The sequence below is a fragment of the Gossypium raimondii genome, chromosome 11 (genome assembly GCF_025698545.1).
Source record: "Gossypium raimondii isolate GPD5lz chromosome 11, ASM2569854v1, whole genome shotgun sequence".
In the NCBI taxonomy this organism is placed as follows: Eukaryota; Viridiplantae; Streptophyta; class Magnoliopsida; order Malvales; family Malvaceae; genus Gossypium; species Gossypium raimondii.
In genome coordinates this window covers 38,936,745-38,958,750 of record NC_068575.1, presented here as the reverse complement: position 1 = coordinate 38,958,750, position 22,006 = coordinate 38,936,745, and the positions used below count along the sequence as shown (strand labels likewise).

The window sequence follows — 22,006 nt, the reverse complement described above, 5'->3', positions numbered from 1 at the left end:
AGAGCTATTTTTAATAGTAATATTTAACTATTTTTAATTGACTTTTTCTATTTCAATATACAAATTTATGTTTATGGTAATTTATTAGATTTTTTTTTATGAAACTCACAATAATAAAACATGTATGCAATCGAAAATTCACTTTTTTGGGAATTCTGATTGTTAAAATTGAATTTGTAATATAATTACAATTGTTATTATATTAGTACGTAAAATTTATAAGTTCATATCGCTATAATATATGATTAAAAATAATGTATTAATCTAATTAAATTCAATATCAAAGGGTTTATTGTAGGCAATGTTGCTGGGTAGCCTCCTATCTCCAACCTTTATTACTTGTTAATGAAGCCAAAACAGAATGCATCGATATCTTATATTTGAAATTGATTTAATTTCATTTATTTAAAAGTTATAAATATAGTTTGTAAATTCATATTAAATACTTTTTTAAAATAGAGGTAAATTTTAAATTTTATGTTCGAAATATATTAGTATTAATACATGACATGGTGATAGTATCACTATACCATACTAACTAATTTACTACTGTATATAACAAAACAAGTCTCAAATGACTACTTTATATGATACATGCCAAAGTTTATTCATATAAAAATGGTGAAATTTAATTTTTGCCCTCTATTATACTCTTATATAAGATTTAGTATTTATATTTTAATTTGTCATAATTTAAGTATCCTTTTTACAATGACATTACTTAGTCAAAATAGTTAATGTCTTTAACTATTTCAATTAAAATGTTAGTTCAATTTTCTTTAGAACATCCTTTTAATAAAATTTTTTATTTTGTTATGATAAGTTGGAATGAATATTTTCTTTTTTAAAATTCAACCTCAAAATTTCAGCCGAATAATTAAGGATGTCGACTATATGGACTAATCATGATATTATAAAAGTAGAAGAACCAAATGATGTCAAATTAATTATAAATACTAAATCTCAAATTTAAACAAATAGAAGAACTATAACCATAATTTAACATAAAACAAAATATGTCTAACACAATCATTTATCATAAGATTTAATAAAGAAATTGATGGTTTTTTAAAAAATATTATTAATTAATAAAAATAATTTCAATCATTATAATTATTGAAATAAAAATTTTGAAAATTTTAATAAAATTCTAATAAATAATTTAATATAATTAAAACTATAAAAAAAATCCTAAAACTTCGTGAAATCACGAACAAAACATTCTAGTTGACTTTATTGTAGGGAATTTAAGTAGTAATTAAAATTCAAATAAGACACAAAAGTTACATTTATTTAGTATTGTTTTATGATTTTAATAACAAAGGGGTGGTGGCGCAGTTGGCTAGCGCGTAGGTCTCATAGCTTCTGAGTCATCCTGAGGTCGAGAGTTCGAGCCTCTCTCACCCCATTGTTTTTTTAATTTTTCGGAAATATGAATCCCGAGTAGACAGACAGTAATGGCCGTCCGTCAAAGCCATATAATTTTTCTCGCCACCTGGCGATATATTTGCAATTTTCTTTTACAACTTTTTGTATTATAATTATATTTAACATGTTATATATTTTATATATCTATTTTTTATCGAATTGATGTCATCTTTTAACTGAGTTAATTCAATTATAAAGTTATTAAAAGATCTCTATATTTACACAACAATAAATATTATATGGGTAGGATTGCTAAGCTCTTATACTAGATAACACAATACTTTTATTATTAAGCTAAGAGATTATTGACATTTGTTTTATATTCATAGCTTTTGAATTATTATGAAATGTGTAAAAAGACTAGGGATAATGAAAAAAATACTTTTATACTTTAACAAAATTTTAATTTGGTACTTGTACTTTTAATTTGTTTGATATGACACCTCAATTCTTTCTCCGTCAAACCTTTTGAACCCTAGGTTAATGACATTAATACTATATTTGGTTCATTGTAATGAAAAATAGTTGTAATCAGTAATTTAATTGTTTGGTTGAATAGAATAGAATAAAACTATAATAATATTCTTATGTATGATTGAATGGAATAAATCTTTATGTGACATAAAGAAAAGAAAAGCTAACGAGGTACCATTAACAAAAATTTTTAGGTAGATGATTATTGTTATTGTTATTAAATTATATTTAATAATAATCCTATTAAAATTTAATAACATTCTTAATATAATTATTATTAAAATATAAATTAATAAAATAAAAATATATAATATTATAAAATATTATAGCCTACTTTGTTATTTTTAAGCTTTAATGCATCTTTAATGTGCTAGAATATCATTAGCGAAACAAATAATTTAATTATCCTCTAAACTAAAAAGAAAAAGATTAGAAGTAATAAATAGTTTGAGAACTATATTTAACATCCAAACATAATATTCATACATTAACAAAAAGTTACATGATGTCATTAGCTTATATGTTATAATCTATATGTTAAATTTTACAACTTCAAAAAGTTACAACAGTTTGTGACATTCTATCATGTCATTATACCATCCAAATATTACATATACAAAAATTTACCAAAACATCACCAATACAACCATGATTTTTAATGGGTAGAAATAAATCATTTCACCCATACTCATCACACAGAAGAAGGTATACTTAAGAAAACAACCATTTGCGTTGAATAGTTTGGAATTTTACTCAACGCAAAAAAACGCTCATCCTTAATTAATCCTTGTATTTCATCTAAGGCCAGATATAATTTTTGGGCATTTTCTTGAATGAGCATTTCTAACTTCTCTTGAATTAGCTCTTCGGAGGCAATGCTCCTACTTAATTCAAGGCCAACAGTGTAACACCCTATTCCCGACCCGATCACTAGGTCCGTGTACTGAATGTAACAACAACCTGAATATCTTAACAAAATTCTAGCTAACTTTGCTACGTACTTAAATAGTCCAACTTCTCCAAAAACCATCTACCGCTAGGACTCATTCCATACGAAAAATAAATTCTTACAGCTTAGATCCCTTAAATAAACATGACAATTATTTACAATTTTTAATTTAATGATCAGTTACAGACACAATCATATTAGACCCTGAGGTGTGGTCTCTAAGGGTGCCCCTCTATATATGTGAATCATCTATCATAACCATCTCTTAGCATTGGCGAAGACTGGCTTGGTCCTTTCACTTGATTTCCCATTTCATTATCTACCCTGCATCCAATCAGTAAATCTTATAAGTTTAGAAGAATTTAATGATGTCTGTTCATACAATTTTATAAAGACTACTTGATTTCTGAGAAAAGAGATTATGTGCACATAATTAAACTCCATGTATTTTGTAAGGGAATTTATGAACTTAGTTGGCGTAGCCAATGCTTCAGTCATTCTGTGCTGAATGATAGTGGGTATAATTCTTGGTCTGGTCATAACCATGTTTTATCTAGGTATAATTTCATATGGGTCTTACCTCAATTATTCATGGTCTCAACTTCCATTGTACCCTTCCTAGTATACTTCACTACTACCCCATACTCGCCATCGCAGACTGAGACATCCATTGGTAATTATTCAATAGGCTGCCTTGACTACGAGTCTTTAAATTTATCATTTTTCCTAACTAAGGTCTCTTTACGAAACTTAACTTTAATTCGTGGTTGAATAACACCTTTTTTAGGCATCCTTTGACAGTTCCCACCCTTGGTGGTCTTACCAAATCTTTCCAGAGCTTCATAGTCCTAATAGACTTCCACTTGCTATTTTCTAGCAAACTTTATTAATCATTCAACCTTAAGCTGACATTTCCTCCCTTGAATAACCCTTGTCATCTACTTGTTCTTTCAACTACCTCTTTGTCAATTTTCGAATTAAGATTTGCATTCTATCATAGCCTATTCTGTATCTATTTAAGCAGCGTGGATCCCCAACTTCTCTAGCGGGCTCTTATTAGTAGACATCATGTTTACCATCTTGTCTAAAGAATCTCTTCCTTCTTTTTACGCATCACTGGGTTGAGACATTTCCTTGGCTTCACTCATCATTGCCTTTGGCGAATCCCCTTAATTTTCCAATAGTATGTGTCCCTAGACACACCAAGTCCATTCTGCATTGTGACTTGTTGTGCAAGTCTCATCTCAACTTCTTTTTTATACCTTGGCAGGTCTCCTGGTTTACTAATCTATGGACTTCACATGCTGCCTTAGCTAAGCTATGGTCTTATACATGTAACTCTGTGTTTACATGTCCCGACGGACTACTTCGTGTTTACTGTTCTGATGGACTACCCATGTTGCCATAGCCGTGCTAAGGTCTTACACATGTAAACCTATGTTTAATGTCTTGCCGGACCCTATTGGTTGCTATAGTCGAATTATGGTCATACACATTAAACCTCTTTTAAAGTGTCACCCCGTAAGACCTTATCGTCGTCGCAGTGACGCCCTATAGAACTTGTAGACTGTCATTGTGGTGTTGGTCTATGGACCTAATTACTGTCGTCACGATGTTACCTCAAAGAAATAGTTGATAACTGTTGCCACAGTTCCATTCTAACAAGCCATTAGCTAACAATTTGTCGCGTGTGAATATGATATGCGAATTGTGCAAGTATACACTTCGAATCAAGTAATAAAGTGATAAGTGAGATGGTCTCCATAGGGACCGGATTAGGTATACAAATGGTCAAGTTATTATAATAAAGTTAGATTAATGTTATAGCAAAATAATGATTATATGAATAATATATAACTGAACAAATAAACAACTAAGGATGCGATGGCAAAGATACTACGACAATGGATAAGGGATATACGATGTTGATTGGAAGGTTGGAATTACTAAGAATCTACCCTTATTATTAGAAATGCCTCGGTAAAATCATAATCAATCTATTGCTCAAAAAAGTTCTAAAGTGGTCTGCTTCTTTCGAGAGCAAAAACCTCAAATTACCTTTCCCGTGTCTATAGGCCTTTAATACGGTACCCTACACTATTTCCTTCTGTATGAACGCTGCTCTATGTCTAGAGTCTAATACAAGTATCTATCGAGTACTTGCTCATATCATTCAATTTTGGTCCAACTAATCCAACCTTTTCAGAATTAAATTAGTTTATGGGCATGCTGCACAGTTGTCTATATCTAGGGATTGCACGCATACAATTTAGAAATAAAAACAATTGAATGAAACATTAAATTAATTCAGATCTATGTTTCAACCATTAAAGAAAATAAAGGTTTCATCATGTAATCCCAACCCTATAAGATTTAGCTCATGGGTTGGCAAATAAAATTCAAAACCAAAATATCATTCAATATCATTTTCATCAAATCAATTCATGAAGAAATAGTTAAGAAATAACAGAAGAATGACGAGAAGACAACTTTCACTTGTTTAGTTCACACTCTAGCGACACAGTGTCCTGTGGTGGCTGAGATAGACTGCCTTCGCCTTCCTCTTTCCATCTCTACTCAACCACTACCCTCTAGTTTCGCCTATGGATCTCCACCCTTGTTCGTCTTTTAGGGTTCCTCATTTGGCTTTATATAGCTTTTTCCCTAGGATAAAATTCAACAACCCATGTTTATCTTCTCCTCTTTTTAAATTCTTATTTTCAACAACCCTAAATTATCTTCTCTTCTTTTTAAATTCTTTTTTTTTCTAGGATAAAAACCAAAATCCCAGGATTATCTTCTCCTCTTTTTTAGTTAGATTTTTTTGGTACAAGGTAAAATCCCTCCGTACACCGTACACAATATTAGTATTTTCATACATTCTATTTTGCTAAATATTATCATAAATAGTACACCATTCATCTATGTGTCAAACACAACCACTATCATTCATCAATTAGACTTGCAAGAGTACACACTCCTAATATTATTCATACATCAAATACTCATCCTTCTTAACTATACGCAACCATTTTCTAGTCATAACTTAGAACAGATGTGAATATGGTTTAGGCATACAACATAACATAATCAATCACCTAAAAGTGGAGTACATAAACTCACCTTGCATCATCTATCCTTGTTAGCTTAGCTTGTCCAAACACCAGACCCTCCTTCGTCTTGGTAGCTACGCATGACAACTATTTATTAGTTAAATCGAAGATATTCAACCTTTAAAACCTAGAACCCAGTTCACAGAAACCTATTAGGAGTCCTTACCCTCATTATTTCTCAAATTCTTGAGCAAGAAAGGTTAAAAAGCTTACTAGTTCCTCGATTTCTCTACATCTAGACTTCACCTCTCACAACATCAGCTCTATGCAAAGCTCTCCTAAGTCCTCCTCTTCTTCGAAGAAACCGAAGAAGGCAATACAAATAAAAAAAGAAACTTACAGATTGAGTTAAAGAAAATTTTCTTCTTCTCCAGAATGTCCACTTTCACATATATATATATGTCCTATACATGGTCTCCTAAATCCTCTTAGCCAATCATCAAAAATCATTATGTCTCCCATTATGGAACCAGCCGGTTCCATCCTAACCAGGCTAGAATTGAAATATAATTAGTTGCTCGAAAAACATAAAACTTTCCAAAATTTTCTGGCATAGTCCGCCAAATTTGTACTTTACTCAATTGACTCCCCAAAATTTCTCTAAACCTGAGTCCTAATGAAATCCGGGTGTGACAAACAGTCCGTATTGTAACAGCCTGATTTTCAATGGTACCAGAAACTGTAATTTTAGAACTCTATTTTTTGATGATCGAGTTAATAAATATTATTTATTAATATTTACGAGGTTATTACAGTATTAAACTAATTTTTGGTCTAATAATTTTAGTTATGTGGAAAGTTAGTCAAAGTATAAGTGTATCAGTTCAAAAGTTAGTGGTTTTAAAAATTGAGGTATCGGGACCTCGTTTCTATAAATTGAGCTCATAAATATTTTTATTAAATATTTACAAAGTTATTATATAAGTGAATTTTATTTTGGATAAGTATTTTTGTTGATTTAGTGGTTAATTAAGGAAAAAGACTAAATCATAAAAACCATAAAAGTTAATTACTATAGATTTTAGTAAATGAAAGGCATAAATGGTAAACATTTAAGGACTTTCATCGTAATTAAGCCTTAATGAATTTAGGTGGATGGTTTAAGCATATGATGATATTATTTTTATTAGAAAAATTATGATTAAAATATTGGTAATAGAAACAAACATGAAATAAAAAACAAAAGCTATTGAAAAGAAAGAGAATGTGTCATCCTCTTCAAGCTTCCAAAATAGTTTCCTCCATTTTTAAGCTAAGAAAGTTTCGGCTAAGTGTTCTTCTTGCATGTGAGTATTATCTAATCTTGTTTTTAATGAATTTTATATTTTTGAGATTGTTGTAGCTTAATCTAGTTAACCCATACCTCATTTCTAAAAAATGTTAAGGTTTTGACATGTTTCCATTGATTATTTTTGATGTTTTTGTTGTTAAATGGCTTGGTTGTAAGCTTAGAATCGATTAAGGACTAATTTGTAAAGTGAATTTTGTTAGTTTTGAACTTAAGGACTAAAATGAAAATATTTTGAAATTGAAATGAAATTTTTGTAATTTTTTAATTTAGAGGGACATACAGGAATGAAATTGAAATCTGGTTGAAAAATGAAGCATAGAATTTAAAGATATAACCATTTCGGTTTTAAGGACTAAATTGAATAAAATGTGAAACTTTAGGGGAGTTGTCAAAAATGAAATTAAGTTTTATATGCATATAATAAGATGTTATAAGACTATTGGAATTGATAAATTGAACTTAATTATCATATAGATCAAGGATTCAACCAATCTGAGCTTAATAGTAAAAAAAGAAAAAATTGCGAAATAGTCCTCGATGTCGTATTTGTTGTTGGCTTGGTTTGGTAAGTTCATATGGACTTGATTTATTAATCTTTAATATTTTTTATTATTTTGTTTTATTATTAGCTAGAAATGTTATATGCATAAAGTATTGGCATTGAATGGATTTAGTTGTAAAAATACAAAATATATGAAAAATAAGAATAAATGTGTGATGTCATTGAGCGTGAAGTTGTTATATAAATGTATGAAATGCATACGATGATATTACATGGTTTGAGATGTATTTGAATTATTTTTGAAATATGAAATGTGTATATAGCTCTGAGGTTTGAAATTTTGAAACATTTATAATTTAGTACTAAAGTTAAGAAAGGGTTAAGGATCTAATTGCAGATAATGTATTCTTGAGAAATATAATTCGTATGAAATTCTGAATGATTTTGATTTGGTTATGACATGTATCCTGAAATCATGAAGTGCCCCTAATTTATAAATTTTACAAATCTTGTATAAATGCCCATTTGAACGTAGTAAACGATTAGGATACAATTGGCATGCTAATAGGGTTAGAATGTGCGCTTGTATAGGTTTGCACTTTGGTGCTTCAGATTGCACAATTGTGCCTTTGTTTGCACTTTGGTGCCTCTGATTGCACAATCGTGCTTCTGTTTGCACTTCGGTGTCTCTGGTTGCACAATTGTGCCTTTGTTTGCACTTTGGTGCCCCTATCAGCATTACGATGCTCCCTGGTGTGGTGTAAGTAACCATGTATCCGAGTTATTTTTGCTATAGTTAATCAGTCCCTTGATATTTTTTTAATGAAATTGTTTGAATGATGTTGAATATTGATTCTGAATTGGGTAAATGAAAGTGGAATGCCATAAATGTTATATGATTCATGTGTGCTAAACTCACTTGTTGTTATGAGATTGTGATAACAGAGAATTGTATAGTATCTAGTTCATTTATTTAAATATGAATTGAGGTGAGTTATATTGCTTAAGTTATGAATGATAATGGAACAAAAATGACTTGAGTTATAAATGGTCAAAAGATTGAACATGAGTTAAATTGTTATGTTGTAAATCGAGCATGATTTGAATGTAATCTGAACATGAAATTAATTATATGTTTATGAACTGAGTATGAATTGGTTATCATATATGATGCTATATAGGGATATTGGAGATGTACATGTGATACGTATTGTAAGTGCTTGATGTGTAAACAAACTAACTTATTGGTTGTTTTGTTGAAATATATATTTAAGCATTAGGAGGTTAAGGGATGCCAAGTTTATTACCAATGTGTTTTAATTGCTTAAGTTAATTTAATGTTGAGGTAAGTTAAGTAAATTTCATACGAAATTACTAAGAATTAGTAATGCTTATCTTGTTTTGTTTTCCTGTCATTGTTTAGATGTTATTGCGAAACGCATCGATCAGATCAACTCGAGGCTCACACTATCCAACCTTGATTTGATATATTTCTATTTTTCCTGACCTAGTTAAGTGGCAAGTATATAGGGGTCGTATTGAATAAGTTAATTTTTGGATGTATGTGATCTTGTATTTCAATTGTCAAGCTTGGTTTGGTGATTTGATAATGTATTAGTTAGAATGTAATGGTGCCTAAATGGCATATTGGTTAGGTACTCTAAGATGTAATATATCATAATTTGGATTGAGTTTTTAAAGTGTTTTAGGCAAGATTATATTGTACTTAATCATGTGTTTTGGTAATGTCTCAAGGTTTGGATTGCATCATTTGGAAAATGACCATTTTTTATGTCACACAGTTTCCCACTAACACACGGTTGATTGAAACGGTCGTATGCCTCTAGTAATTTAGATGCAGGATTTTTGATGCAGTCTCAGTCTCTCACATGGCCCAACCACATGGTCATGTGAATATTTGCAAATTTTTAACAATTAGGTCCACACGGCTTGACATCACAACCGTGTGACGCTACATTACATGACATCAGCCTTGTACATAGTTGGAGCACATGGCTATGTGGTTCAGCTCCACACGGCCTCAGGTTGTCACACAGCTTGGCCACATAGCCGTGTGACCCATTTTTTGTATTTTTGTCACATTTTTTGAAAAGTTTCAAATTAGTCCCTGATTAGTTCTTAATTATTTTTAGAGCTTTCGTAAGCTCAATTTAAGCCCGATCTTGCATGTATAACATGTTTTAAATGAATGTTAGATGATTATTGAATGTTTTAATAAATTTTTTGTATTAAACTGCTTGCTCATGTTTTGTTATACATTGTAGCATCTTGTAACCTAAATTTGGTGATGGAGATGGATGAGGGGTGTTACACGTATGTTTTCCTCCAATAATGTGGCAACATCAATAAGTGAAGTAGAAAAAAATTGTTCACTTACATCAGAAATCTTTTTTTTTTCTTTGAAAATGTGGAATTATCTTGGTTTGGCTTCAACGATTGCGATTGTGTAGCCGAGACATCCATCTCATCCAAGGAAACATCAACTTCGCATCCATAGTCATTGCTTCCTTCTTTAGGATTCTTTGTTGTAGCTACATCCTCAGCATATATTTTTGCAACAATATCAGTAGTTGTTTGAAAAACTTTCTTAGTGGCTCAATCTTTTGCTATCACACCTAAATTTGAAAAGTCTTATGTAGTGAAAGAGTTGGGTGTAAAATTGAAAGGTTCTCTAATCTGGCGGGTTCTTTTTTTTTAATAAGATCAAGTAGCGGGTTGGTTAAGGAAAATTTGGATTTCAACCATAACCAGTTGGTTGTGAACCAGAAATAAGTTAGTGGGAGACATGATGATTAAGTGATTTCCAAGTGACTGTGAATTGGTTTTGGTGTTAGAGGTCGAAAGGACTATATATATATGAGAAACATTCTTCTCTGGGGTTTATTCTTTTGTTTTTTTTTGTTCTTCTTTTCTCTAGTTTGCCATGGAAGAGAGAAAGATTGAGGAATGTTCGAGCATGAAGGGGAGAGACTAAGGATGTATTCTTAGAAATTGGAAATCTTACATGCTGGTAAGTTTATTAATCTCTCTGCATTAGCAGATTCAAGAAAAAGAAAGTAGTTAAAAATTTTAGTAAATTACTGGTTCTGATCTATTTTAGGGTAAAGTGGCAAATAATCATTCAAATGACCTCTACATGCAAAGGAATTATAATTTTTGTGATAATAAATGATTTCAGCTGGATTATGATATATTTGTTGTGTTGTATTGATTAAGGAAGCTCGTGTAGCAAGGTGGAAAAGCTTAGAAGATGGAATTGGTGACGAATCCCAAGAGAGTTCTCAAACTCAAATATTAAATGGGTGTATTATGTGTCCTTAATATGCTGAATATAATGAAATAGTGTTTTACCAATTTGTGGCAAAGTGTTGTTACCTTGTATATGTATGGGATAGTGAGTGCTAAACTGTTTAGACGAATTTGATCATGAATGAATAAATAAGTGTATTGGTGTGATGTATGTTGTTTAATGAGATGCTACTGTATGGTTGTAAGCTAAATATCTTAAGTGAACGATTTTTTTGGTGTAATGAGTTATTGAGTATTAAAGTATGTTTATCATATGTTAAGGGAATTGGCGTGTTATAAGTAGTATGACTCATAGCCTGTATTGGCAGAATGTGTGTATGATATGCATTCTATTTATGTATATGGATTTGAAGAGGTTTGGATGGTCATACACAGGAATATTAGATGTATTATTATTTATGTGGCTTTCGGGGAGGTTCGGTTGGACTAAGCTAGGAAAGGAGATAAATGATACGAAGACTCAGTGCGCACCCATATATGAGGTCCTATTTATGGGTCGTGTGGAAGCCTTTCAAAGTGGTAAAAAACCCTAGGAGTCTTCGGCCTGGGGTTGTATATATGAAAATGTAGAACATATCCATGACTTTACCATATATGTGGAAGTCCACAAGGACAATCTTACATGTGGAAGTCCACAAGGAAATTCATGTATGTGAAAGTCCGCAGGACTATATTGTATGTAGAAGTCCGTCAAGGCTATGCTTCATATAGGAATCTGCTTGTGGTAAATTGTTGCTATGTATGAAACCAAAGGTATGAGCTTTCTATTTATATGAGACCGCATATAAAAGATATGATCGTCTACCATGGATGTTCAATGTATGAATCCGTAAATAGTGGATTTTTCCTTAAGAATCTGCCTATAGGATATCAATCAAGAGGTTTTCCACCATGAGTGAGTTACCTATTGTTGAGTAGCCAATGTAGGGCAAATTAGTCCGACAGATCTATTTTTTTGATGGAGAGGGGTAGACTTTCTTTATTAATCTGTAATGGGTATTTGCAACGAATCTGCTGGCATGTTTAAGAAAATGTAAATTTATGAGGATTGTATTATGAGCTTGAGTCTGTTAGGACATGTAGCTTATGATAGTCTACAAAAAGGACTATCCACCAAGACTGGCCTTATGTGCTTTTTGTGAAAAACAAATTATGGAAATTTTTAATAGGTTACCTTTTGTAAGATCGCAAGTATAAATCCGCTAAGATTTCCCCTCGAGGAAATAAATGCAAAAGAATCTACAAAGGCATCTAATAAGATGGAATCCGCAGGGATGATTCACCAAGAGATCAAAAACTATTAGTTTTTATGTTGGATGCGGAAGCAAGAGATGGTCGCTGAGGATGTTGTGCCAAGCATGAGTAAGTTGGGTTATGGAATTTAAACACTACGCTAATGAGAGTTGTGTTGTCCTTATACAGACGGGTCAAACAAGAACGTCAAAAGTGGTCGCATTGTGTTAATATGGTACGAAGAATTCACTAAGTTCTTTAAAACTTACCTATGTGCTATCCTGTTCGTAGGTAATAAAGAAGATCTAGAGTGCTTGTGAAGGGACTAGGCCAGAAACCACCGTGCTCTTTCAGATTTCTTCTTAATTATCGTGTATACATTGGGGAGGCCTATTGACGAAGTCTCAAGGCCAGACATAAGTTGTATCCATTTAGAGCTTTAGAATATCTATTTCGTTAGTTACATCAAATTAACCTTAGGTTAAAAGTTACTTGTATAAACCTTGCGTTCTTAAAAATGGTGGTATCAAATTCATAATTTTTATGGGGTTAATAAAATATTTGTATTTTTCTATCATCTTAATCGCATGTTGCGAATCTTAAATAGCTATAAAAACTATTGTACTAAAGTTTGAATAAGGTTTTTGGTGTCTACGTGTCTATATTACTTATTCTATGTGCTTATGAATGATATTATTGCGATAGGAAATAGTTAGAAAAATTTAGAACTTGAGTGTAGCACCTTGTAGTCTGGACTCAGTGATTGGGTCGAGTATAAGGTGTTACAGTTGCGTATATAGAAGTAAGTTGGTCATAATAAGAGAAATTGCGATGTCTGAATTGACCAGCTTCTTTATGACTCTATAAGAAATAAGGAATCCACATAAGATATAAGTTTAGTCAAAACAAGATAATAAAGATAGGAAAAAAGTCTTACACTTTTATATGAGTTCCACATCGCATCTTCAACAACAACCATCTGCATATGCTCTACCAACCAAAGCTGTTATTGTCTTTTCCTCTGAGCATGTCGTAAATGATTGCCTGTTCTTTTTTCAATCTCCTAATCCTCAATTCAAGATTAGCTCTAGCCTTCAGCATAACATGAGGTAAAATTTTTTCTAACATTGTTTTCAAGTCATTTAAATAACCAACCTTTAATCCTGTATCTGCGTTAAAAGTTCCAACATTGTGAAAGTTGACCATATAGGCAACATACGCAACATCTTCTGGAACCCATTTCCTGTTGGTTCCTTGAGAATTTTGGTAAGAAGTTGTAGTTGATCGTGAAAAGTTTGACATAACTATCTTAAGAAAAAATGAAATTAAAATTAGGTTTGATATTTTGAATCAGAAGATAGACACTTTATAAAATTATAACACATAATAAATCAGAAGAAAATAAATTAAATTTGTAATTCATCAAGTCCATTATAATACATAAAGACAATATAAACAACACCAAAGATTCATAAAATAGATACATGAAATAACATAAAAAAAATTAACCTTCTACTATGTTTTAATAAAACTAACTAATTTCTAGATGTTTGCCATTCATAGAACATTTGATTGGCTACTTCCATCCTCCAAGTAGCCCATGCATCCAATGGATGAACATTAACAATATTCAATTCATCATCCTTTATCACATTATTAGGTAATCCTTCTCCCAAGTCCGCTTCAATAGGATCAAGACTGATATAGGTTTGAATAAAATTATGGAGCAAGCACCATGCAATAATGATTCTATAGTGCACCTTTATAGGATAAAATGATGGACTCCTAAGTATTCTCTATCTAAGTTTTAATAACCGAAAGCATCTTTCAATAGCATTGTGCGTTGAAACATGTTTCATATTGAAAAATTCAAATGATATATTTGTCCCTTAAAAGGCGCAAGAAAGCCTTTAAAATTTGTGTAACCAGCATCAACTAGATAATAATAACTTATAAAAAATAAAAAATTATTTATAATGAATAAATTTCCCAAAAAATTATGATATTAAAAATTAATTCAAATTCCTTCAATTATGTACTTTACCAAGGAAACTTTTAGTCCATGTCTCCTACTAATGGTATCTCAAAAAACTCGTCCATCAGCAAAGAAATCTTCCCAACCAGGAAGAACATAAAAAAATTATATATCAAGTGCACAAACACCTAATATATTTGTTGTTATGTCACCTTTTTGCGTTCGATATCTAGGTTTATCAATTTTGAAACCCTAATCTTAATGTAGATTCCATTTAAAGCACCTAAACAATTCTAGAGAAATAATTTAAAAATATCGGGTTAGGATACTATATTTAAATCTAAATCAAGTGAATTATGTACAAGCTATATATGGAACCCACTCTAATACCTTGAACCATTTCCACACTGGGTCTGTAGAATTAGCTGTAATTGACTCTACCATTTTAAATAACACATCTTGTAAGCGTATGACAATATTTAAAACATTGTGAAATGATCTGCTAACGATTTTCCTAGACCTATTAAAGTGATGCTTGATAACTCGATTTGTAAGGTGATGAGAAATGATATGTAAGAACATTGTCACTTGCTCATCAACAAGCATGTTCCTTGACGACTTCAATCCTCCTAAAGTTTGTAACATCTCACATATTTTAAAAAAAACAACTCTATTCATCCTAACTTGTTCAATACAGGTCTCGTCACTAGCATGTACAAGTATTTTCACATAATCTCGTTGTGCATAAAAATATAAATTTATTATCTAATCCTTAGTCTATAAGTATGTAGGCTAGAGATGACACCCAACAGAAATAAAATCCAACTAGCAATTGTGCACATTTGCAACCATACTTGTAACGCAAGACCAATTCTTTTTTGCCTCTTACTTTGTACTATTAAAGGCAAACGTGCCATTATTGCAACATAAATTGATGCATTATATTTTAATTATGAATAAAGAAGTTTGAAACATTTAGAAAACATTATGGAATTATAAATATAAAAACTATATGCAAAATAAAGTTAGCCAGACCTAAGCCATTGCAAGATGCATGTAAAAATGTTGATCATGTTAAATTTAGCATATTCAGTTCATTTCCATTTTCATTGAATGAACACCAATTTGCAGTGGTAATTAAGCTAGTCTTACAGGTCAATTGCAGGCAATTGAACACAAAACAATATGACATATTTGACAATCAGTTCATTTCCAGTTGATAACATTGGTAAAAATTGAACACAAAACATATTAGCACCTAAGCAATCAGTTAAAGCATTTACAGAAATGCAACTTACAGCCAAACAATCAAACCAATACCTTCTGCTAAATTTTAAATTCATGCCAAACAATTCATTATCTCATTATATTTACAACCATTTTAACCATATTAAATTGCTGCTAAATATAAATTACAACCATTTGATTAGTATGTGAAAATTTTGGAAATTAACTTCTACTAAATTAAAATAACCATTTAAAATTTGCTAAATCTAAATTACAACCAAACAATCAAACTAATACATTGAACAGAAGACAAATTTAACCACATCAAAATAAAATTGCAAATACCCAGATCTAATTTCTCAATTTACATTCGAAAGACAAGTTTTTTTGAGAAACAACCAGCACAAAATCGTAAACTTCTAGATTGCTTACCTACAAAATAAAAGCAAAACGACAAATTAATATAATTCCATAATAGACAACAAGCCAATTGTGAAGTTTTTATAGATTAAGAATTCATTACCGTTGGAGGGTAGCAAACAACAAACCAAAGCCAATTTTAAATTTAAATTGCCAAATTCAGAAACATATAAGGAAAATTCAGTGGGAAACAAAAAATAAATCCTGAAACAAATCAATTTTTTTCTAGAAATGTTGAAAAAAATTAAATTTGAGAAAAAAATAACATTGCTAGATTAATGAAAACTCGGGGGGAACAAAAAGAAAAAGACTTGATAAAAACGATTTTCTTTCTATAAATTTTTTGGTTCATCTTGGAAACAAAAAAAATGTTGGCAGAGTAACATTCGGGGGAAAAAGAAAGTCCAAAAAAAATTATTTTTTAAATATTCACATTTCTTTGTTAATCTGGGAAAAAAATAGAACATACTCAGATTAAGCCAAATTCAAGGAAAGAAAAAGTACTCCAAAAACCGAAAAATCTTTTGAAGAGAGATGAAGATGAGAAACGAATAATACGGAAATTTTAACATAACTTACCTTTCAATCAAGATGAACAAGTGGAAGCTAGCGAACGGAGCCTTTGTAAGTTTCTGATTTCAAACGCAAGTTTTAATTTTGGGAAAACGAGAGAGGGAACGAGATGAAGAGGGGATATTTTGGTCTATCCCTAATTTTATTTTCCTTTCATCTGAATTGGAATCCCTATTCTTAGCCCATGTCATAGAATGGCTATTACCCCCAACCAAACAAGTTAATAACTTGAGCTCATCGATCATCGAATAGATAAGTAATAGCTATGGGATTATACCCAATCAAACATGGTGTAATTTCTCTGGGTTTTTGACACATGGATCAACAAATAGAATCCATGTGGCATTATGGGCTAAAGAAAAAAAAACTAAAGAATCAAAATAGAATTGACTTCAATAAAATTTTACCTTTTTTTTCTCCACTTTCAACTATTTTTTCTCTTCCTCTCTTCTCCGTTTTCCTTCTCTTTCACGATAAACTTGCGACATCCCCTAAATACTCTTTTCTCTCATCGAAACTGTTTAAAAAAACTTTTTTTGTCTTAATTAATACGGGTGAAAAAGTCTGCTACTTTGGCACGTCTCTATTTGCTACTCTAGCATGTTTTTGGTTTTTTTTAGGTTTTTTTATTTTGGCGGTGGCAATAGGTTAGTGGGTTTTTTGGGGTGGTGGTCAACCGGGCTGGGTGTTGTTTTTTGGTGACGGAGAATGATTTGGCAGATTTATCTTTGGAGGATGGTGATGAGGAGGTTCTATTGATATAGAATGAATCTGATTCACAAAATGTGGTGAATGATTTTTGTTTGGTTGGTTGTTTTTCTCACGTCAAGTATAGTCTAGTTTATGGCAATGATGAGTACTATGACGAATCTATGGCATCCTTTAAGAGTGGTTCAGATATCAGATCTAAGGGGAAAAATATTTCTATTTAGATTTTTTTCATAAAATAGATATTGAATGGGTTGTAAATGGGGCACCTTGGACTTTTAATAATCATTTTTGGTGTTTCATCGTTTGAAGGATGGCGAGGATCTGATGAAAATTTTGCTAGTTCTTTCAACTTTCTGGGTGCAAATACATGAGTTACCTCCAGGGTTATTCTCTGAGTCTATCGCAAAGTAATTAGGTGATTTAATTGGCTAGTTCCTAGAATATGACTTCAAGAGTTTGAGTATGAGAATGAGAAATTTCTTAAATATACGGGTCTAGATGGATGTTAGGTGACCTTTGAAGCGAAAGAAGAAGATAATATTTTCGTCTGGAAAATGTACTTATGTCAAGTTTAAGTATGAGAGATTGACATTGTTATTCTTTTTTTTTTTTTTTTTTTTGGTTTTTAGGACATAATGATTTTTTCTATCAAGTTAGAATGATCAAAGGCTTGGATATTACAAAGATGGGATGGGATGTCTTTAAAGGCGCAATCTAGGAGCTTCTACGATAAGTAGTGTGTGATGGTGAGAGGAATGAGAAGGTGAGATGAGCGGGAGTAACTTAGGACATTCAGATATGGGGAAGGGATCTTGATAAGAGGTAAGGAAAGAGTCAGGGATGAGATGGGATCCTATTTTAGGGTTAAACCTAGAAGGGGATTCGAGGTATATTTCTGGGATGCATGGCGAATTGGTTGATGTCGGGGGGAATAAAAACACTATTTTTTCCACAACTATGCTTCCCTGCCCAGAAGAATGAATAAAATTAGATGTTTACAATATGAGGATGGGAGGGTGGCGATAGACTAGGATGAAATGGAAAAGATCTCTCAAAGCTATTTTCAAAATCTATTCTCGACAATTGGGATGGGAGATATCGATCATATTCTGACGGGGAATGAGAGATGCATTTTGAATGATGTTGATATGATGCTGACAGAAAAGTTTACAGGGGAAAAGGTCTTTTTGGCGTTGAAAGAGATGGGGCCAAGAAAGGTATCAAGCGAAGACGATTTTTTGGCTTTATTCTTTAAAAATTGCTAGCACATCGTAGGGAAAAATATTACTTCCTATTGCTTGGGAGTCTTGAATGAAGGTATGGCGTTAGATCCCTTGAATATTACCAATATTTTGCTAATCCTTAAAATTCCCCATTCGATGAATTTAGCAAATTTTAGGCTAATTAGGTTATGCACTATTCTTTATAAACCGACAGTGAAAATGGTAGCTAATCATTTTGAAAAAGTTTTGGAGGATTATATTGACAGTGCCCAAAGTGCCTTTGTGCTGGGGCGATTGATATTTGATAATGTGCTATTGGCCTATGAGATTTTTCATACTTTTCAACAAAAGAGAATAAGGAAAAAAAGGTTTATGGTACTGAAACTAGATATGAGCAAAACATATGATCGGGTAGAATGAGAATTTTTAAGGGTGAAATGGAACGAATGGGGTTTGCTAGGCCAGGGGTGGAAACTATTATGTGTTGTATATCTTCTATCTCATATTCGATGATCATGAATGGGAAATTTGGGGAAGTATTCAAACCTAGTAAAGGTCTTCAGTAAAGGGATCCTCTGAGTCTGTTTCTTTTTCTGATTTGTAGAGAAGGGTTATCGGCTCTTATGAGATTAGCTTTGAAAGACGGTTTGATAAAAGGGGCCAAGGTTAGTAGAAGGGGTCCTCAGATATCGTATTTGTTAGTTGCGAACAATAGTGTGCTATTTGGAGAAGCAACTGTTAAGGGGTTCAAACATTGAAACAAATTTTAAGGGAATACGAGGTTTGTTCGGGACAATGCATTAACTATGATAAATACACTATTTTTTATAGTTCGAATACTTCTGAAGGAGATAGGCAATTGGTATCTAGAATATTGGGGGGTTAGGTATTCGAATGATCCAAAGAGGTATTTAGGGCTACCAAACATAGTGAGGAGGCGAAAGAATATGTCGTTTCAGATTTTAAATGACCGGATCAAGAAAAGAATTTATAGTATGAGATTTTTATCTCAAGGAGGGAAGGAGGTTTTCATTAATTTTGTTTGACAAGCCATTTCGACGTATTCTATGGCATACTTTTTGCTCCCTAGGTCACTCTGTGGAGACTTGGAAAGCATAAGGGCAAGTTTTTGGTGGCAAAAAGAACATGGTAAGAAGGGTATACATTGGTGCGAATGTAACCGGTAATGCAAGTTAAAATAAAGCGATGGCTTGGGTTTTAGAAGTTTAACAAGATTCAATTTGGCTTTGTTAGAAAAATAGGGATGGCATCTTATTACTTATCCGAGTTATTTGTTAGCATGTATTTTAAAAGCAAAATATTATTGGAGTTGTAATTTTTTAAAATCCAAATTAGCGAATCTATCTTTTTATACATGGAAGAGCGTGTGGCCAGCGAAGGCCTTTTACAAAACGAACTATGTTGAAGGGTTGGTACTGGTGATAGAATTTTAGTAGTCGAGGATGCATGGTTGCCAGGGGTAGCTAACTACAAAGTTAGTAGTAGTTCAATAATGCTGATATAACATTGGTCTCTGATCTAATAGAAAATACTTCTAGAGTATGGAAAGTGGAGGTCATTAAAGATAACTTTTCGGACGTTGATGTGGCTAGAATCCTTCAAATCCTATTAGCTAATGAGGGGCATGATGATATGCTGTTATGGAGAAAGAGCCTTCTGGGGAATTCTCGGTGTGAAGTGGATATAAAATGCTACTAGCAAGAAATACAGATCCTAATGCTATTGATTTATAGAATGATTCCAAAAATTTTTACAAGAAACTTTAAAATTTAAACCTATTTGCTAAACAAAAAATTACAATCTGGAAAATTTCATGGCACTTTTTGGCACTTTTTGCCTACTCTAACTAACCTATATTATAAAAGACTAGTGGCAAATACATTGTGTCCAGATGTTGGGGATGTAGAGAGTCTTGATCATGTGTTTTGTGAGTGTCCTGTATCATTGGAAGTATAGGAAAATTTAAATCTTACATGGGTTGTATCAATGCCTAATTTAGATAGTAGGGAATGGCTTACCTAGGCTTTTAGGAGGTGCTCAATACGACCATCAAGATTAATTTTGACGCGGCTTACGACCCCCAACAGTTTAGATCGAGATCAGGGATGGTAGTCAGAAATGATAGAGGAAAGGTACTAGCCTCAAAATTTGTCTTTCATAAGGATGTAGCATCTTCATTTGCAGTTGAGGCTCTTGCATGTTCTCAAGCGGTGCAATTGGAGGAAAGCATGGGATTGGCGATATTAGTAATTGAGGGCGATGCACTAACAATAATAAAGAAATGTCAGTTGAAAGATTCAAATAAATCAAAAATAGGGGTGTATATCAGAGTCATTCAACATAAAAAATTAAGTTTTCAAAGTATTTGGTTCAGACATATACCAAGAACAACGAATCTGGTTGCTCACACAATAGCAACTAAGAGTTGAAAAAAAAGGGGAGGAGGTTTACCTATAGGGGATTGTGCTTGAATATGTTGTGCGATCGATGGGAACTGGAAAACAAAAGGCCAGAGAGCTGGACTGAGACGAATTTCTTAAATAGGTCTTGAATTGAGGAAGAGGACATCGACGACAGAAAGATTCATAATGGAAGAGGCTATGCTCTTTTGGAATTGGAACTGACCGTAAGGGAAATGAAGAATCGAGAACCAGGAGCAGGGGACAGTTCATATCTAATTGGACTAGGCTTACTTTTAATGTTTTATTTGATTTTTTTGTTTTTTTTTTGTATACTGGGGTCAGTAGTTATGTTTGGGCCGTGTTTTTTTGTGTTTGTTTTTGGGTTTCATTTCTTTTTAAATAAAAGTCCAGTTTGATGATTTCAAAACAAAAAAAAAAAAATCTCTCTCTTGATTTCATTAGTATATATTTATTCTTTCCAAGCTTGTTGTCGTTGACGATGCTTGTAAAGATCAGTTGCAAATTATCAAAGGGAATGTAGCAAGTGCCCAGCACAACTACGTTTTTTGAGTTTGGCGATTGGTTCAAGCCCGACAACAACAACTTTTAATGGAGCAGAAACTAGAAGACAAGTGTAACGGTCCAATTTTCAGTGGTGTCAGAAAAAATGGTTTGATACCACTAAAGCCAACGAGTGAGTTCGAAAATTTTATTATTTAGTGCTTTTGAACAAATTATGAGATTCGGAAGGCTTATGAATTAGTAATTTGTGCTTTAGAAATATTTATTAAATTAATTGGTTTCTAAATCAAAGTATCGAGACCTCAATTTTATAAACCGAGTTGTAAATATTTTTATAAATATTTACGAAGTGTCATTGAGTTAGTATTAAAGTCTCGTTAGAAAATTTTAACGTTTTGATAATTAATTTAGTAAAAAGGACTAAATTGAAAAAAGTACAAAACTAGCTAATTGATGAAATAGTGATTAAATAGCTTAAAAGATAAATATGGGAAGACTTAAAGTGTAAATGTGCCTAATTGAAAAGGTTGAAACGACTTAAGTAGAAAAGAAAAACAAAAATCAAGTGAGTGAGGGGCAAATTGGTCATTTGGGGAAAATTAATGAAAATAA

General features: G+C 32.1%; 1 long non-coding RNA gene and 1 other non-coding gene across 5 annotated transcripts; one reads left to right on the top strand and one right to left on the bottom strand.

Moving 5' to 3' along the window:
- Positions 1-1,323: 1,323 nt before the first annotated feature.
- On the top strand, positions 1,324-1,408 carry TRNAM-CAU (transfer RNA methionine (anticodon CAU)). The gene is given in 2 exon segments: positions 1,324-1,361; positions 1,373-1,408. It is a non-coding gene; the product is annotated as a tRNA-Met (tRNA).
- Positions 1,409-2,517: 1,109 nt separating this feature from the next.
- LOC105803957 (uncharacterized) lies at positions 2,518-21,284 on the bottom strand. 4 transcript variants are annotated; one of them, XR_008190586.1, is made up of 7 exons: positions 20,922-21,284; positions 20,489-20,734; positions 16,522-20,406; positions 13,476-13,624; positions 13,258-13,389; positions 13,063-13,181; positions 2,518-3,175 (listed from the first exon to the last, which is right to left on the bottom strand). It is a non-coding gene; the product is annotated as an uncharacterized LOC105803957 (long non-coding RNA). The 4 variants fall into 4 exon arrangements; XR_008190585.1 differs by having other exon boundaries at positions 13,258-13,383; XR_008190584.1 differs by having other exon boundaries at positions 13,258-13,624.
- Between the last annotated feature and the right edge of the window lie 722 nt (positions 21,285-22,006).